This window comes from Salmo salar, chromosome ssa27 (genome assembly GCF_905237065.1).
Source record: "Salmo salar chromosome ssa27, Ssal_v3.1, whole genome shotgun sequence".
Taxonomy (NCBI): Eukaryota; Metazoa; Chordata; class Actinopteri; order Salmoniformes; family Salmonidae; genus Salmo; species Salmo salar.
The window spans coordinates 13,568,114-13,583,092 of record NC_059468.1 but is presented as its reverse complement, the minus strand read 5'-3'; positions in this window follow the sequence as shown (position 1 = coordinate 13,583,092).

Genomic DNA, 14,979 nt, shown 5'->3' with positions numbered 1-14,979 from the left:
CAAGCCGAAGAACACCATCCCAACCGTGAAGCACGGGGGTGGCAGCATCATGTTGTGTGGGTGTTTTGCTGCTGGAGGGACTGGTGCAGTTCACAAAATAGATGGCATCATGAGGCAGGAACATCATGTGGATATATTGAAGCAACTTCTCAAGACATCAGTCAGGAAGTTAAAGCTTGGTCGCAAATGGGTCTTCCAAATGGACAATGACCCCAAGCATATTTCCAAAGTTGTGGCAAAATGGCTTAAGGACAACAAAGTCAATGTATTGCAGTGGCCATCACAAAGCCCTGACCTCAATCCTATAGAAAATTTGTGGGCAGAACTGAAAAAGCATGTGCAAGCAAGGAGGCCTACAAACCTGACTCAGTTACACCAGCTCTGTCAGGAGGAATGGGCCAAAATTCACCCAACTTATTGTGGGAAGCTTGTGGAAGGCTCCCCGAAATGTTTGACCCAAGATAAACAATTTAAAGGCAATGCTACCAAATACTAATTGAGTGTATGTAAACTTCTGACCAACTGGGAATGTGATGAAATAAAAGCTGAAATAAATCGTTCTTTCTACTCTCATTCTGACATTTCACATTCTTAAAATAAAGTGGTGATCCTAACTGACCTAAAACAGGGGATTTTTACTAGGATTAAATGTCAGGAATTGTGAAAAACTCAGTTTAAATGTATTTGGCTAAGGTGTATGTAAACTTCTGACTTCAACTGTAGATGCTGTGATAATGTACTGTGTATCATAACTAGCTTAAGATCAAAGGAAATACAAATTAAGATTGTTGTGATGGAAATATTTGCTTTTTAAAACTAACCGTAAAATGCCTTTTTTTTTAGGGAATGTGATTCTAATACACCTGGTATTTTCCACTGAACACAAACCTGAAAGTATTTTGTAATGAAAGTTGAAGTGTATGTATTTTCCTGTGGAAACCGTAGTGAACATGTGTGTCATGCAATGTTTATGTAAGACATCTTGACGGCCTTATGTGCACCCAATTACCGTCCAACCAAAGGAAGAAATTATCTCAGACTCTGAAGGATGCACACTGGCAAGTCACTCCCAGAGACCACCTTAGGGACTCATAATCTATTGCTTTCTTCCTGAAGTCAGTCAGTGCAATCATATCATCATATACCACTGGAGCTGCTTCTCTTAGATCAAATGATGTTTCCCGACATCCAGAGAAAAGTCTGTTAGTTTTACTGTAACTCTGGAGCTTTTGCCCGGGGCTTTATAAACATAGGGGGACTTCGATCTGTGCTCATCAAAAGCTCACTTACAAGGGAAGTAAAATAAAACACAGTTTAAATAGTGAGTAATCTAAATGTTTTGCCATTGGTTTGAAGACCAAAGACGTGCAGTCGTGCATGCTGGATGAAGATGATTCAGAAGTAGTTGTTTGTTTAAATTGCACTCAAAATCGACACAGGGAGTAAAAGAGAAAAGCCTGGAAAGAGGAAGATGAGAGGGTGAGGAGGGAGCGAAAGCTAGGAACAGGTGGGGATCAGTGGAGGACAGCTCATAATAATGTCTGGAATGGAGCGAATGGAATGTCATCAAACACATGGAGACCATGTGCATGATGTATTTGATACCATTCCACTAATTCCACTCCAGCCATTACCATAAGCCCGTCTCCCCCAATTAAGTTGACATCAACCTCTGGTTGGGATGGAGTCCAAAAAAAGGTGGAAGGTGTGTGAGCTATTCGGAACTGGAGGGGGTCTATGGTAAAAGGAGAGGAGCAAAGAGAAGATGGGATCAGAGCAATGCAAAGAAAGACAGAATGTGTGATGGAGATGAGAATGCAGAATGTGTGTTCTGTCTAAGAGAAGCCAAAAGAGTGAATGCCAGCCTGTGCTTGTGTGTTTAGCTGAAATAGAGTGGGAGACAACAGAATGTTCAGGCCACTGTGGTATGGAAGGTACTCAGCCTGTACCTTACAGTTCAACTGAAATAGAGCACATGGAGTATTGTTCAGTGTACTTCAGGACCTGCCTGTGTGCTGTTATAGGTTCAGTCACGACAAACCTACGTTAGGACATACAATACAAGCTACATCAGACGTCCGACAAAAACTACAAGCTAGGCTACATCAGATGAAAATGGTCTGTGTGTTGCGTTTAGTTGTACCAGAAAGGGAGTGTTCACGTTCAGGCCACTGCAGGCCAAGCCTCAAGCTTCATGTCCTCACAGTGTCCTTCCCCACGACCCTGAAGTCGCCCATCACTCATGCTTTCTCCGTGAACTCCAGATGCTCCCACCCGGGAGAATGGAGTCGGCTCCCGCTCATCCCTCTTCATTCCCGCTAACAATTTGGTAATGAAATATAGATTTTTAGTTAGATTCATATTGATGCTATTAGCTTTGCATTGATAAATCACCCTGGCCTGGGGCTCGGCCATGACCGCGGCTGGCTACAATAGAGTTGGGGGAGATAACAATCAAGTCGCCCATGTGTTAATTTGATTGATATGTCTTATTTCTCTTCTGTGTCTCTTAGCTGGCTCGCTCTGTCTCTCTCTCCATCTCTCTTAGTCTCGGGAACACAGTTTCATAACAATGGCTCAGTACAAATCGCATTTGTGCAGTATTTATGGCTGTCCATTACCTAACTCAGCCCTTAGTCTCTTTCTCTCTCTAACGCGCACGCGCACACACACACACACACACACACACACACACACACACACACACACACACACACACACACACACACACACACACACACACACACACACACACACACACACACACACACACACACGCCAATATTGACACTCTAATACCTCCAACAAATTCAACACAATTGGTTACTGGTACAAACTGTTTTGCTCAAATGTAATTAGCCTTTTCAAAGTCCAATTACTATTATCAAGAGCATATCATAACCAATAATGGATATGCTTTTCACAGTGCCCTACCGTGCAGTTGTTTATAATCTCAAATTAAGAAGTTCAGCAGTGCCACAGTCCCAAATCCATTATGTTTCCCTGCTCTGTATCTGCATGACTTAGTTAGTCCCAAGCCATTCCATGTATCCAGGTTGTGTTCATTAGGGCACACAAGGGAAAACATTTTACAGCTTTCTGCAATGGAACACGTTTCTAATTGAACAAGTACAAGTAGTAACTCTCTGTTTGACCCAGTTTGCTTCTGTTTGGTGCCTAATAAACACGACCCAGTGGTCGACGATAGGCACTCAAATGTTGAGAGAGAGGAGTTTGGATTGAAGTCAGTGGCTACATTTGATTTGATTTTATAGGAGTCTGATGAGATGAAACACTAACATTGAATATACTATATTTGTATATGGGTCCCCTCGTTTGGCCAACAATAGCCATGTAGTTGAACCAGCTAACAACATAATCACAATTCTGTGACTAGCAGTATTCTTCATAGATATTTCATGCCACTGGGCAGACTTCAGTTCAACGTCTAGTTTGGTTCAGTTGTCAACTAACGTGAATTCAATGTGAAATCAACAAAAAACTTCATGTCACTGGATTTAAGCTAAAAGTTTGGTGAAACAAAGACCAAATTCCCTTATGTTGATTACATTTTCAAATCCCATCCGTTTTCCACGTTGATTAAACGTCATCACATTGAATTTGTGTGTTGAAATGACATGGAAACAACATTGATTCAACCAGTTTTTGCCAAGTGGGATGCTTCTTGCTGCTTTTTATATGTTACAAACCCATAATCATACAATACATGGAACAAACATGTATGGTAAATTTAAACACACAAACCAAATCATACCTCTTGGGTTTGAAGCGAGTACTTTCAAAGAGTTAAGTGGGCTGCTGTTGTAGATGCAAAACTTAATGGTTCAATAAGGATTGGACCCTTTTTTTCAATTTTCACCTAAAATGACATACCCAAGTCTAACTGCCTGTAGCTCAGGACCTGAAGCAAGGACATTGATACCATTTGAAAGGAAACACTGAAGTTTGTGGAAATGTGAAATTAATGTTTTTTTTAAATATTTTTTTATTTCACCTTTATTTAACCAGGTAGGCCAATTGAGAACAAGTTCTCATTTACAACTGCGACCTGGCCGAGATAAAGCAAAGCAGTGTGACACAAACAACAAAACAGAGTTACACATGGAATAAACAAACGTACAGTCAATAACACAATAGAAAAAGTCTATATACAGTGTGTGCAAATTGCGTAAGGAGGTAAGGCAATAAATAGGCCATAGTAGCGAAGTAATTACAATTTAGCAAATTAACACTGGAGTGATAGATGTGCAGATGATGATATGCAAGTAGAAATACTAGTGTGCAAAAGAGCAAAAAGTAAATTGTAGGAGTGATCTGGTAAAAGACAATACAAAGAAAAAAATAATAATGATTTTATAAATCATAATTTTTGAAATGCAAGACAAAGGTCACATTGTATTATTCCCGTTTATGCACCATTTTGATTTTGTCCACTAGATGGCAGCAGTGTATGTGCAAAGTTTAGACTGATCCAATGAACCATTGCATTTCTGTTCAAAATGATAGCAATCTGCCCAAATGTGCCTAATTGGTTTATTGATACATTTACAAGTTCATAACTGTGCACTCTCCTCAAACAATAGCATGGTATTACTTCACTGTAATGGCTACTGTAAATTGAACAGTGAAGTTAGATTAACAAGAATTTAAGCTTTCTGCCCATATCAGATATGTCTATGTCCTGGGAAATGTTCTTGTTACTTACAACCTCATGCTAATCACATTAGCCTGCGTTAGCTAAACTGTCCTGCGGGGGGGCGAGGGGACACCGATCCTGTAGAGGCAGCACTGATATGAGTATGGCTTCAGTCATATGTTTAAGAATGTAATATAGACGGGTTGGTTGTTTAGCAACAAAACCGAAGCGTGCGCAACTATGGGGCAAAACAGACAGGCTTAGATTGTTGACAACATGTAAACTATATTTTGTCTCCGAAGTTTATTGAAAACATAAATAAAGTTGCACAATGCAGTTGTCTCTCAAATACATTGTTACAGCAATTTTTTTGACATATTAGCCTAGACGTGACATCAATCAAAACACCTCAAAACAAGACATGGTATCAAGAAGAAGATCAAACAAGCTGAAATGAGCCACTAACGATTCACCACATGGCAGCTTCTTGTCAATGCTGCTAGCTATCTGGCCATCCAGAACCGTAACAACACACATCCTTCACCCCCTTTGAAGCGTGTGCATTGTTTTTTGACGTTGTTAGCTAACCATAGTATATATGTCATAGTATATGGCAGGGTTCCCAAACTGGCAGCCTGCGGGGGGTTTTGGGTGGCCCCCCAAAAATTGTAATAAATAAATCATAATTAAAAAGCATATTTTTTTTATTGTTGAACATAGAAGACTGTAAAAACACTAGGAAATCAGCTCCAAGGGATTTTAATTTAAGAAATATGTTCCCAAGTATTCCCATGCATAATAGAGAGACCATATACACATGTAAGCAAGGTTTGAAATGATTATGTTTTAGTCAAACATTATATCTGGGCTTCTTGCGGTCCCTGGTATATGGACTTGAGTAGAATAAGAGTTACAGTAAGCAGACACCACTAGGGAGGAAAGAGGCTGAAAAAAGCAGCTTTTTTCCATCTATAAAGATGGAGTGTTCTCCTCGCGTGGTGTGGTGATGGCTCTTTATCAGGAGAGTAATAGTGCTGCACTGCTAACCAGGAGACCCAAGGCTGTTTGTTTTTCTCTAACAAGATGAGTTTTTACATTTTCTTTCCCTCCTCTCTCCTTCGCTCTCTTTATTTCCTTCTCCTGGAAACGTTTGCGAAGCTGACCAATTACAGGGGGTCAAAATTGATGCCACTCTGCTCTGGGGTAACGCATCACAGCATTGAACAGGGTCAGGCACACAAAGAAAAATGTGTGTTTCTGTTTTTTTGTCACCCGTTTTGAGCCTAATGAACACAGCCCATTTCTCGGAAATGGCAACTATTTCAACGGGATTGATGGTTGGACATCACACAAGTTGTAGTAACTGAAATGTCTTGACACTAGATGCCATATAAATATTAGATCACAATGCTGCCAAACATTCCATGCCCTAATAAACATGGCCCAGGTGTACAGGTGACTCTACCTGGAATCATCGTTCTCTGTCACGTCCCCGAACCCACTTCAATTTCCTATCGTAGGATGTCAAACAGCGGTCAGTGGCAGTGAGTGAGGGGGCGGGAGAGTGGTCTAAAGAGGGGTCATGGGGTAAGGGGGCTTTCAGGGGTCCTCTAATCACCCTGTCCCCGTCAATCGTTTTCCAATACCAACGGCCGCCGATTGCCATCCTTCACCCCGGTTGGGGCTAAAGTGATGGCGCCCTCATTAGCAATGCGATCACTGAGTGCTTGAGCCGGAGAGACGGCGTCAGTCGCAGTGAGATCCATCACTCGGCCCAGCGAGAGCGCTGCAACTGCCGCTGCTGTGCCCTGTAACGGCTGCCACTGATTGTCGTCCATACCTCAAGAGGTGTGACAAAGTCCCCAGACAGAGAACAGGGCGATGCAGTCATCGGGGGTAGAGGGGATGGAAAGGGAGGAAGAAAGGGAGGAAGGAAGAGAATGGAGGGAAGGGTGAGGTCGGTGTGAGAGAAAATACTGAACACAGAAGGAGAAAAGAAGAGTGGAGCGGAGAATAGGAGATATCTCTATGAGAAAGAGAGGACAATAAGGAGCGGTGATGATAGAGGGAGGATGAGGGAGGGAGGAGGGGTGAAGGTGTTGAGGAAGCGACGGGAGCAGCTCAAACATTTCAGGCACGACGCCTCAGTGGCACTGGGTAATGAGGCATCACAGCAGAATATACCCAGGCCGCCGTTTGATAAAGGCGAGCTGACACCGGAGCGTGGATAGGTGCTTTTGTGATGCAGACACATGTCCATCCATCACTTCTCTGCACTCCTGAGGGGTGTGTGTGTGTGTGTGTGTGTGTGTGTGTGTGTGTGTGTAATGAGAAAGCGAGAGAGTGTCTAGGTACTGAAATGGTCCAGGAACGGCCACAAATAGGGAAAACAAATGTGATCCATTTTTTGAAAGAGGTTTCAAATGAGACATTACACTTCAGTTAAATGGTAAGTCATAAGGCATTCACAACTGTAACATGAACCATTCATGACTAGTCTTCTCCATGAATGTAAAACAAGCCAAGATGCAAAGTACTCCTTTACACTGTCCAACTAAATTGCAGTGGTTAGATAACAAAATATATTTTAAATTTATGACATTTGCCAGAAGGATTCATACTCTTTGTATGGTGCAGCTTTGGAATCTCAATTGAGTTAGCTACATTTACTAAGTTTCTACAACGAACTACACCGCATAATGATGGGACCCTTAAAGAGAGCAAAAAATATATAAAGAAACAACCGAATGGAATCAAACTAGACTAGAATACACTGAGTAAATGTGAGGCCCTGCTGTACAGTGCTCTTCAATCCTGGTCCTCAAGACCCACAGGTGTGCAGCCCCAAGACCTGGGTCATGTTCAGTAGAGCACACAGTAGCAAAAGGTATTATAACAAGTTTAACAGCTAAATTAAATGGCAAGAAGGTGAGGCCAAAATCAGGGTTTGGTTCCATTTCAGATTCACTTTGTTAATTCAACACATTTGATTTGTCCCATGAATTAACAACCCCGATGGAAACCACAGTGGATCATTCTTAAACGTTTTATCAATCCACTGAAATGTCTTGAGTTGAGGTCGAACTGATCCTTGCCTGGCCTCAAGTTCAAATTCAGGGCGTATCTAATGCTCTCTAAAGCATGCATGGAATGACTGGTTCTCCTCTGAATAGAGGTATGTTACATCCTTGTTGTCTGCACATTGTGGGTGGAATAGGAAAGAATTTGTTGTGAATTCTCAGACTCTAAGATAAACTAGCTGCACACGCGCACATGCATGCACACACACACACACACACACAATGAAGCTAAGCTTTCCAGGACGAGGAGACTTTTACACCCTAAATTGGATGCTACACAGCCATAATGCCAGAACACAATTCCACCCCTCAGCAAAAACAAACAAAGGCCCACTTTGTCTCATTGTTCTCCACATATTGTTCCTCGACTTCCATAGTTGTTTGTTGAACAATGAGTACGCAGTAGTGTTCACACGAAGAAGCCACATAAGTCTGTGAATTATCTATTGACTTTAAGTTCGATTTATAACCCATCGTCACCCGTTTCTATTTCAAAAGGCGACCGATACATAATACGACACGGATGCTGTTGTTTGGTTCTTTGTCACGGGGGAATAAACTGCTTACACGCTTAATAACATGGAGGACCCTGCCTTGAGGAGGAGCACCCCCCCCCCCACTCCGAAAAAAAAAGTGCTGACTTGATTTTCACAACCCTTGTCTAACTTTCCACACAATTTCATCAACGTGTTGTTGGTTCAGCATCTGTTATTGTCAAGATGGCCACCTGTCCCCATTGCTCTCCTGAGATGAGAGAAAGGACCGACAATTTACACATGCTGCATGTACCAGAGCATAACCAGCACATAATGTACAGTAAAGCTATAAAACTTCTATGTCCATATTAGGACAGCCTCAGGCTGTGAGGCTGCCTGATACCTTCTCTGAGTCTGTCCCAATACGGACACTGTAACTCATCCTGTTGCTCATCACAAAACATGATATCCTTCAATTAAAAGGCCCTGGTTGAAAATAAAATGGCATTTGAATTGCAACAAAAATAAATAAAAAATACCCCAACTTTGTGTGGGCAGATCGTATTTGGTGTTTCCCCAGTCAGACCCTTCAAATCCATAGTAGAATAGACTATGGGCTGTTCATGAAACACACAACTGTGTTCTCGCTCTGCGGGTAATGTAGCAGTACGAGCATCATTAACCTAGTGTGTTACGTGGTTTTAACTAATGATTCATAAACAGGGTCTGAGAGAAACGTTGTTTCCTGAGATGAATACAGCTCCCGTTAATGACTGTGTCTACCAGTCACCATGCCGTGTCAATCACATGGGAGATGGTTATGTCGTTGTATTGAAGAAGTTGTGCATTTATCAGGTATGTGTGTGTGTGTTCAGCAAGTCCCAGCTAGATTTCCTGCACCATTAACTTCACTAGGGTAGGGGGCAGTATTTTCACGGCCGGATGAAAAACGTACCCAAATTAAACGGCCTACTACTCGGGCCCAGGAACTGGAATATGCATATTAGTAGATTTGGATAGAAAACACTCTGAGGTTTCTAAAACTGTTTGAATGATGTCGGTGAGTATAACAGAACTCATATGGCAGGCACAATCCTGAGAAAAATCTAAGCAGGAAGTGAGAATTCTGGTGCTTGTAGTCCTTTCAAGTCATTGCCAACCGAACACACGGTGAGTTAGGGTTCATTGTGCACTTCCTAAGGCTTCCACTAGATGTCAACAGTCTTTAGAAAGTTGTTTGAAGCGTCTACGATGAACAGAGACCAAATGAGAAGCCTGGGAAGTTTGTCACCCAGAAAATGACATCACTTCTTGGCGTGCGTTCATGAGGATGGATCCTCTCGTTCCAAAACCTTTTTCAAGACACAGGAACCTTCCGGTTGAAATATTACTGAATCTTCACGTTCTGAAGGCCCAAAAGATTGATGTTTTAAAACGTTTGACATGTTTGAACGAATGTAAATACAACTTTTTTTAACTTTTCATCGCGACATCGTCCGCGCGCTTTCTACATTTGGAGTAGCTTACTGAACGCGTGAACAACAAGGAGTTATTTGGACATAAATTATGGACTTTATCGAACAAAACAACATTTGTTGTGGACCTGGGATGCCTGGAAGTGCCTTCTGATGAAGATCATCAAAGGTAAGGGATTATTTCTAATGCAAATTATGATTTTAGATGACTCCAAGATGGCGGCTATCTGTATAGCCTAGTGTATTTTTCTGAGCTCAGTACTCAGATTATTGTAAAGAGTGCTTTCCTCGTGAAGCTTTTTTGAAATCTTTCATAGTGTTTGCATAAAGGAGATGTTCATCTATAATTCTTTGAATGACAGTTTCATTTTGTATCAACATTTATGACAAGTATTTTTGTAAATTGTGGCGCTGATCACCGGCAGTATTTGAGGGAAAATATTTTCTGAACGTCACACGCCGATGTAAAATGCTGTTTTTAGATATGAATATGAACTTTATCGAACAAAAAAATGCATGTATTGTATAACATAATGTCCTAGGAGTGTCATCTGATGAAGATCGTCAAAGGTTAGTGCTTCATTTAGCTGTGTTTTGGGTATTTGTGATGCATGCTAGTTGCTTAGAAAATGGCTGTGTGGGTATTGTGTCGATGTACTCTCCTAACATAATCTAATGTTTTGCTTTCGCTGTAAAGCCTTTTGGAAATCGGACAACGTGGTTCGATTCAGGAGAAGTGTATCTATAAAATGGTGTAAAATAGTCCTATGTTTGAGAACTTTGAATTATGACATTTTGGTTTTAAATTTGGCGCTCTGATTTCTCACTGGTTGTTGAATAGGGTGGGACAGCGCCGGTCCTATTCAATTTCTTCCTCCTGAGTGTCACAACATTCCTGCACAAGGACATGAAAACAGAAAGTGGGGTGACACTGGACTTCAGATTGACCAGGAACCTCTTCAACAATTGGAGGCTCCAAGCTGCCACAAAGCTAAAATCTGAACGCGTACCAGTACGCAGATGATTGTACTCTTGTGGTCCATACCCCAGAAGTTCTGCAAGCCAACTTCACAGCAGTTGTGAGAGCACAGAGCAGAATGGGGCTGTCTGTTAACATCCCAAAAACAGAGGTCCTATGTCAGTGGTCATCTGATCCTCCACTTGAAACACCCACACTCTCCATCTCTCCTCACTTGCCATTGCACCACACTTTAAATGTCTTGAAAGTATCCTCTCGGGAGACTGCATCATTGACCAGGATATCCAGATATCCAGGCCCATCCTCCTTTGGACGGCTATTGAAGAGAGTTTCATATGTATATACTGTATTCTATTCAAGGCTAATACTATATAACTACTGCAGTACACACCTTTTCTATCATATACTGTCCATAATGTCTATATACACACCATGGACTGCCTTAAGGGTGTGTGTGTGTGCGCACATGTAATATTACCTCCCACAATAGACAGCGTCTCTCTGCAGTAATCGAGCTGTGGGCATATGACCCCAACACACACACACGGAGAGAGAGAGAGAGAGAGAGAGAGAGATTCTCCTCACAAGGCACAAGGACCGACAGGACAGGAGACGCCTGTCACTCCAATCAACCACCAGTCCGTCTCTCCTCTTGCCTGCAAGAGGGCTGAACTAAAGCGAGGCAGTTTCCCGTCAAAGAACATATGGCAACCCATCTCCTTCTCCTTCTCCCAGCCTGACTGGTGACATGATCTACTCTCTGGGCCCTACGGCCAACACAAAACTCACTGGTCCTCTGCTCGTGGCTCTAGCCATGATCTGTGTATTTTAGGCGGATGACTGACACTGTCACCAGGCCTAGAGATGATGCGGTCCCATTGACAAACAGGATGTGATAGGTGCACGCTGCTGTGTGTTTGTGTGTTCAAAAAGCATCGGAAGGAGTTCACCGAAGTGATGCCAGAAGATGCGACGGAACAGAAAGGATGTAAGGATTTGAGGCATGGATGGAAACTGTTGATTTAGATTTAGGATGTTTTGTGCTTGGTAAACAAACATTTTTCACACCTGAGCGGGGCCAGTTTACCTCAGCTTAAACCCAATCCCAATCATTTTGATTAAAAGAGCAAAACTGATAATGGATCTGTGCTTAGCTGCCCAAATGATGCCCATTGTTTAAGCGGATGGCTATACCGAGGGTTCTTACTGATGCATTTTGACAATCCACACTTAACTACATATTTAATAATGTTGCTATGGCATTTTTATTCCTTGTATTATGTGATGTGGTTACATTTTCTAACTTTTGTCTATAAATGAGCCATAGTTTATCCTAAATGGACAGTAATATTATTTTATGCCTTTCATTCTTTGCGGCTGAACTCTTCTCCACCCAATCCTTGGTATTGTGCGCCATCTCCTGATAGAAATTGTACTTACACCATGCATACGTTTAGAGGTTTAGGGTTGAACTGGGATGAGGATATGAAGTTAGGTTTGAGGCTAGGGTTAGAGTTGAACTGAGATGTGGATATGAAGTTAGGGTTGAGGCTAGGGTTAGAGTTGAACTGAGATGTGGATATGAAGTTAGGGTTGAGGCTAGGGTTAGAGTTGAACTGGGATGTGGATATGAAGTTAGGGTTGAGGCTAGGGTTAGAGTTGAACTGGGATGTGGATATGAAGTTAGGGTTGAGGCTAGGGTTAGAGTTGAACTGGGATGTGGATATGAAGTTAGGGTTGAGGCTAGGGTTGAACTGAGATGTGGATATGAAGTTAGGGTTGAGGCTAGGGTTAGGGTTCAACTGAGATGTGGATATGAAGTTAGGGTTGAGGCTAGGGTTAGGGTTGAACTGGGATGTGAAGTTAGGGTTGAGGCTAGGGTTAGGCTTGAACTGGGATGTGGATATGAAGTTAGGGTTGAGGCTAGGGTTAGGCTTGAACTGAGATGTAGATGTGGCGATGGATATGAATTTAGGGTTGAGGCTAGGCTTAGGGTTGGGGTTGAACTGGGATGTAGATATGAAGTTAGGTTTGAGGCTAGGGTTAGAATTGAACTGAGATGTGGATATGAAGTTAGGGTTGAGGCTAGGGTTAGGGTTCAACTGAGATGTGGATATGAAGTTAGGTTTGATGCTAGGGTTAGAATTGAACTGAGATGTGGATATGAAGTTAGGGTTGAGGCTAGGGTTAGAGTTGAACTGGGATGTGGATATGAAGTTAGGGTTGAGGCTAGGGTTGAACTGAGATGTGGATATGAAGTTAGGGTTGAGGCTAGGGTTAGGGTTGAACTGGGATGTGGATGTGAAGTTAGGCTTGAGGCTAGGGTTAGGCTTGAACTGGGATGTGGATATGAAGTTAGTTTGAGGCTAGGGTTAGGGTTGAACTGAGAAGTGGAAATAAAGTTAGGGTTAGGGTAGGATCCAACCGCCCTCTGTTTCGGTGAAAGCTGAAGGATGGGCCTGGAAAATTGTAACCACTCTCAAATTCATAGACAAAGCAATGGATGCAACGACTAACCATCCATGATATCAACATTATAGTTTTAACCATGTTTTTAGGCTATAAAGTGTTTACATTCATTTGAGTAAAACAAGTTTATATTTTGGGTTCCGCTGTGGCACGAAAGTTGAATTAAGCTCATGAGGCATTTATAAGTTAAATTCTTCAAGAATCAATGAGAAAAGGGGGGGTCTGAAATTATTGACAACCTTGATAAAGATGAGCAAAAATGTAGGTATACTAAAAAAAAGATATTATTTTATACTAATACAATTGCTCAGAGAAAGCAATTGTGTTTAACAAGTCATTTAAAAAATCTCAAAAAGAAAGGGGTCAGAGTTATTGACACCCTGTTTTCAATACCTTTCGATACCACACCTTGTGAGGATAACAGCACTGAGCCTTTTTCTCAAATGTTTTAAGAGGAGTTGGAGAACACATTGTGAGGGATCTTAGACCGTTCCTCCGTACATAATCCTTCCAGATCTTTCGTCTGCGTTTATGGACTGCCCTCTTGCATTCAGACCACAGGTTTTCAATGTGTTTCACGGAGACTGAAATGGCCAATGGAAAATGTTGATTTTGCGGCAAATTAACCATTTACAGTGCATTCGGAAAGTATTCAGACACCTTGACTTTTTCCACATTTTGGTAGGTTACAGCCTTATTCTAAAATCAATTCAATAAAAATGTTTCCTCATTAATCTTCACATATAATGACAAAGCGAAAACAATTTTTTTGAATTTTTGGCGCATTTATTATAAATAAAAAATTGAAATATCTTATTTACATACAGTACCAGTCAAAGGTTTGGACACACATTCAAGGGTTTTTCTTTATTGTTACTATTTTCTACATTATAGAATAATAGTGAATACATCAAAACTATGAAATAACACATATGGAATCATGTAGTGACCAAAAAAAGTACTAAACAAATCAAGATACATTTTATATTTGAAATTCTTCAAAGTTGCCACTATTTGCCTTTTTCATTTGTTTAACACTTTTTTGGTAACTACATGATTCCATGTGTGTTATTTCATAGTTTTTATGTCTTCACTATTATTCTACAAGGTAGAAAATAGCAAAAATAAAGAAAAACCCTTGAATGTTTCCATTCAAGGGAAACCTTGTCAGTTGGCACAACCTCCAGGGCACAATGGCAGGGAATGTGGTGTGACCTGTGGTAAAGGTTAGAGCCTTGCTGAACGCCATATTGAGATTTTATTGCCTATGCTTTTCTATTCTTTGAGCAAATGATTTGAATTATGTTCATGTTTATGATTATAACTTAACATTTTAATTTGAACATGGTTTATCTTGGAACAACATACAGTGCCTTCAGAAAGTATTCACACCCCTTGACTTTTTCCACATTTTGTTGTGTTACAGCCTGAATTTAAAATGGATTACATTTAGATTTGTGTCACTGATCTACACACAATACTCCATAATATCAAAGTGAATTATGGTTTTAGAAATGTTTACAAATTAATAAAAGCTAAAATGTCTTGATTCAATAAGTATTTGTTATGTCAAGCCTAAATAAGTTCCAGAGTAAAAATGTGCTTAACAAGTCAGATAATAAGTTGCATGGACTACGTGTGAAATAATGGTGTTTAACTTTATTTTTTAATTACTACCCCATCTCTGTGCCCCACACATACAATTACCCGTAATGTCCCTCAGTCGAGCAGTGAATTTCAAGCACAGATTCAAGGACAAACACCAAAGGTTTTCCAATGCTTCGCGAAGAAGGGCATCTATTGGTAGATGGGGGGGAAAAAAGAAAGCAGACATGGAATATCC